Genomic DNA, 5,713 nt, shown 5'->3' with positions numbered 1-5,713 from the left:
GGAGCAAAGGTGGGCTTTCCCGGGGTACAGCACGTCAGGGCTCACACATCCCTCTTACTCTCAAACCCATCTGTGAGAGCAGGAGGTTCCAGCGAGCAATGCGTACGCTGCTCACTGTCCCATCCTTAATTCTCCCATCCAGCAGCATCTGAGTGGGGGTGTGCTGAGTGAGGAGGGTGATTGGGGACACTCCTGTAAACACCTGCCACCGCTTCACTGCCCAGTGGGTGGCCAGCAGATGCCTTTCACAGTTTGAGTAACTCCTCTCAACCTCAGTGAGGACCCTGGAGGAGTAGACCACCGGCCTCAGCTGGCCGTGCCACTGTTGCATCAGCACAGCACTTAAGCTATCCCTGCTGGCTGCTACCTCCAGGAAAAATTTCTCGCCCTCATCTACCGCTCCCAGGGCCGGGGCTTTCTGCAGGTCTCCCTTGAGACGGGTAAACGCTGCATCACATCCTCATCCCACTCCCACTCCACGCCTTTGCGCAGGAGCCGGAGTAGGGGGACTGCAATGGCTGCGTAATCCTCATTGAAGTCCCTGCAGTAACCGGTTAGACCCAGGAACGACCTCACCCCTGTAACTGTAGTCAGAGCCAGTAACTCCTGAACTGCCCTCCTCTTAGCCTCATCAATGGCTCTCTCCCCTGCCCACACAGTCAGCCCCAGGAATTTTACCTCTGTCTGGCCGATCTGTGCCTTCTTAGGGTTTACTTTAAAACCCTCCTCGTGCAGCAGTCCCAACAGCTCTGCCAGCAGGGGACCGTGCTCTTCCTCCGAATCGGAGAATAGCAGGAGGTCGTCCATATACTGGACTAGCTGTCTGGGTCTACTCAACTCTTTCAGGCTGTTGGCCATACACTAATGAAAAATGCTCGGACTGTTGTGGAAGCCCTGGGGAAGACAGTTCCAGGTATACTGCTGTACTTTGAATGTAAAGGCGAATTTGTACTGCTCCTCCCGCTGCAGTGGGATGGACCAGAACCCATTCGAGATGTCCAGCACCGTAAAGACGGCTGCGGACGCGGGGATGGCTGCGACTAGGTCGGCTACGGCTGCCACTGTGGGTGCACAGGCAGGGATATTTTTATTGAGGACTCGGTAGTCCACTGTGGCCCTCCAAGTATTGTCTGTTTTCCTAACCAGCCAAAGTGGAGAGTTCACATGAGTGGCTATTGGTCTCAACACTCCCTGTCTGACTAGTGATCCCAATGCAACCTCTAGGTCTGCCTCAGCCTCCCTGGGAAAATTATACTGCTTCTGGGGCTTAGACATGGGGTCCCCATTTACTCTGACCTCGACCCCATTTACCCGTCCACAGTCGTGCTTATGCCTGGCAAATGCCGCCAGGTTGGCCCGCACAAAAGCCTGATTGATCATCGGGGTGCCGTCGACCAGAGTGCTGAGGTCATATCCCTCCTTCGGCTTTACATTGCAGAGGGAACCCTTCCCCTGCTTCCCCTGGATGACTGCTGTACCTTCCCCCTCCCCGGTGTCAGCTGTGCCCCACAGACAGTGGTTCCTCAGGACGACCAGAATTTTCTGGCGCTAAGGAAATCTGCCCGAGGATGCCTTTACCCACTCCCTCCCATGGCAAAAGGACACACTTCCACATGGTGTGGAGGGGACCTATGTGTATCTGCAGTGATTTGGAGAAGAAGCCCTCGTGTTCTTCTCCAGTGAAGCTGGTTAGGCAGTCGGGGATCCCACTGGATAGGGGTGAGGTGGTCGGGTCGTCTACATGAACCAGGAAGCACGAGGCCCCTGTGTCCAGCAGATACTCCCCCCAGACCCCCTCAACCCCCATCACGACACGTGGTCTGTTCCACGCATCATAGGTGACCGGGCAGAGGTACACGGGTTCCTCGGGGTCTAGTCATTGGGGGGTGTTGGTCTCGGCCTGAGGGACTTCCCCCCCGGTCAGGGCTGCGACCTTCCCAGTCTGGGTAAAGAGTGCCTGCAGAGCCATGAGGAGACCCTCGAGTGGGGAGCCAGGGCTGGGCACAGCTGGCTTGGGAGGGCTTGCGGCCGCGGGGACTGGGGCTGAGGTTGGGATCTGTGGACCTCTCTTTTCCTGCCTCGGAGCCCGGCATTCCCTCCTCGTGCCCGTCTCCCCGCACCCGTAGCAAACCACCTCTCTGCCTGCCTGCCAATTCCCTTCTTGCCTCCACTCTCTCTTATCAGAGCCGGGGCGGATCTCACACACCTTCCCCTTGGTGGGTTTCTCCCCCCCGATTCTGCCATTGCGAAAAGAGAGGGTCAGCTGCCTCTGCATCGTCTCCTCTGTGGCTTGGGGGTCTCTGAAATCGAACCACAGGTTGGCCTGGGCGCGCAACTCAGGTAGGCTGTTTGCCACCAGTGCACGCAGCCAGCGACCATGTTGGGCTTGGTCCAAATTCCCCCCACTGGCTTCCTCATACACTGGCCACAGTCGATCAGCGAACGCCTGGGGGGTCTCCCCGGTGGAATGGACAGCCCCAACGGTCGTTCAACCCCATGGCCTCCAGGATATCCTCCTGGAGAGCAGCCACTGTTCACTGACCCCTCTTACTCTCAGCAGAGAGAGCCTGACACAGGGCTGGGTCCAGTGAGAACAAGAGCAATTTGCTCTGTTCGGGCTCATCGCAGTCATTTATGTCTCCTACCTGCTCTACTTCCATAAAGTGGACAGAGGGGTCTCCTTTTCGGGTAAGTTTATTCACATGGGCCACCATCTGCCGCTGCTGGGTGGCACTGTGGGGAACCACGTACTGGTTCTGTAGGGGACCCTCAGCCTGACCCACTGTGGGTGGTCTGAATCTACTCTGCCTGATGGGGCACATTGGGGCTGGTCCCGGAGGCTTAGATTCCAGCATTTCACCCTGCCTCTCCACTGCTTTGACTTCAGCCAGAGCCAGGGTGAGCCGATCAATTTGTTCCTGAAAGGAACGATGATCCGCCTCTGCCCTGCTGTGGCACGCTTGAAGCGCAGCCAGTAGCTGGAGAGTCTAACCCGCCCTCAACTTTCCCTGGTTCTGAGCCTGGGCAAGTTCCTCCTGCAATCCCTTGATGTGACCTTTTCCCTCAGTTACCTGGGACTGAAGGTACTCCCTGTGGTTGCGATAGCTTTTTCTATCTCTCTCTCTTTCCTGCCTCTCCCACTTTAAATCCTGATCCAGCTTTTCCCTTTCTTTGCTGGTCTTTACTAGCTCCTCTCTCTGCTCAACTAACTCTGTCTGCAAGATGTCTACCTGCCTGTCCAAAACCTGTATTTGCTTCTGAAAGCAAATCAGCCACACTGCCTTTTCCACTGATCTGTTATGATCTTTACTCTGGGTCCACCTGGCTGCTGCGTCCTCAGGTCGTTCAGCCTCCAGCAGCGCCTGCACCCACTTCCTTGAGCAGTTTATCCTTGCTGTTACATACTTAGCAATCCTACCCTCCATTTTATACTCCTCTCCACCAAGACTGACTGTCTCTTCACCCTCACTCAACGCACCTCCCTTCGTGGTCACCATTCTGTAAGGGGAGCTTGGGGTGTGGGTTTGAATCCACACTCTTCTTGGGTTCTGTACGTGCGATTTATGAGGGTGGGTGAGTAGTGAGGCACCAGACACAGTGGGTAAGAGTACAAAATGGCTAATGTTGTTTATTTAGAATAGCAAACACAAATCTAGAGGGCATAGGAAGTGGTCATAAAATAGCAGTAATGGCACAATCTCACTCAACAACCCGAAAAATCTCGCAACAAAAAAGGGGAAAACAAGCGGTTAAAACATCCCACTCACACACAACCACACCTCCCACTCCCACCCTTCCTACCAATTCCTATCCTAAATTGAGTCTGTGAGAGGGTTTAGGCTATACTCACAATCCTATCAACTCTGGGGTTCTTATTTCAGCTCAGGGTCCCTCTGGGGTGGGTTTCATGTTGTTCGGTTTTCCTCTTCGATGTTGCGTCGGTTTCTTCTATCTGCCTCTCGGTTATCGTCAGACTACAGCTGTGAATCCAGGTTATTGAACCAGGTGTCCAGGTCTGCACAGCTCTGCGTGCCCCAGCCTGATGCTTCGGCTATTCTCACCCTGTCCATTGTGTTCAGGGCTAACAGCAGCCCCTGCTGCCACTTACCAACCAGGAGGTTGGCTCGTGGGTATTTAGTCTCGACCAAAATCAAAGTTTGCAAAACTCTCTCAGCTCCATCCCCCCCAGCAGCCAGCAGCCCTTTCAAGAACTGACTCCAAACTGTTTTTCTCCACAACTCCTGCAAGTCTTTTCCTCTCCACACCTTTCCTCCCATGTGAACAACTCCTTTTTGGTCCACAACCTTTTTGGTCCACAACACGGTTTCTGTTCGTTCTGTGTCCTATATTTGTATTCAATTCAGTTCTGGTCTTTTTGTGCTCAAACCCAGTGGGTGGTCCATTGTGTAAGTTTGGGCGGGGAGATAGCTTTGAATATTTAATCAGAAAATGTCATAGGTACACGCAGGTGTGAGGACCAGGATATTGTTACGGGGCACATAGGTGCCTGAAAGTCTGTGGGTCCTTTGTTATAGTCCTGGGAGTCAGTGGGCCATTCCTGCAGGGATTCATAGTTTTGATTCAGAGTTATTGTCCATATTAATTAGGTAGATAATGGCCCACATTCGTAGTTTGATTTGGGGGGGGAAGTCATTTTCAAACTGGGCTGGGGAGTCCTTATTGGTTGAAGATTTCCCCACTTCAGGCCAGACTCGACTCCTGATTGGCCTGCCAGAATGCACTTTTCCCCCATTGGCCAGTGCCTCTGTCTCGCTTGTGAGCCAGACTCCACAATGTCTGTATCCAACCGCATGTTTTCCCAGCCTGCTTTTACTTGGCCAAAAATGTTGATTTAGTGTATGGAACGATCCCATGTTAGTTTTCTTGTCCTTACGGTGTTTCAAATGTGGCCGTGGATTTTCGAACCTGACAGGGAGAACCAGTGGATGTGGTGTATTTGGACTTTCAAAAGGCTTTTGACAAGGTCCCACACAAGAGATTGGTGTGCAAAATAAAGTACATGGTATTGGGGGTGATGTACTGACGTGGATAGAGAACTGGTTGATGGATAGGAAGCAGAGAGTCGGGATAAACGGGTCCTTTTCAGAATGGCAGGCAGTGACTAGTGGAGTGCCGCAGAGCTCAGTGCTGGGACCCCAGCTCTTTACAATATACATTAATGATTTAGATGAAGGAATTGAGTGTAATATCTCCAAGTTTGCAGATGACACTAAACCGGGTAGCGCTGTGAGGAGGACGCTAAGAGGCTGCAGGGTGACTTGGAAGGTTAGGTGAGTGGGCAAATGCATGGCAGATGCAGTATAATGTGGATAAATGTGAGGTTATCCACTTTGGGGGCAAAAAGACAAAGGCAGAATATTATCAGTTTAGGAAAAGGGGAGGTGCAACGAGACCTGGGTGTCATTGTACATCAGTCATTGAAAGTTGGTATGCAGGTACAGCAGGCGGTGAAGAACGCAAATGGTATCTTGGCCTTCATAGCTAGATTTGAGTATAGGAGCATGGAGGTCTTACTGCAGTTGTACAGGGCCTTGGTGAGACCTCACCTGGAATATTGTGTTTAGTTTTGGTTTCCTAATCTGAGGAAGGACTTTCTTGCTATTGAGGGAGTGCAGCAAAGGTTCACCAGACTGATTCCAGGGGTGGCTGGACTTACATATGAGGAGAGACTGGATCAACTGGGAATTTATAC

Source organism: Pristiophorus japonicus, chromosome 12 (assembly GCF_044704955.1).
Source record: "Pristiophorus japonicus isolate sPriJap1 chromosome 12, sPriJap1.hap1, whole genome shotgun sequence".
In the NCBI taxonomy this organism is placed as follows: Eukaryota; Metazoa; Chordata; class Chondrichthyes; family Pristiophoridae; genus Pristiophorus; species Pristiophorus japonicus.
The sequence above is the reverse complement of the archived record's forward strand: the minus strand, read 5'-3'. Positions refer to the sequence as shown.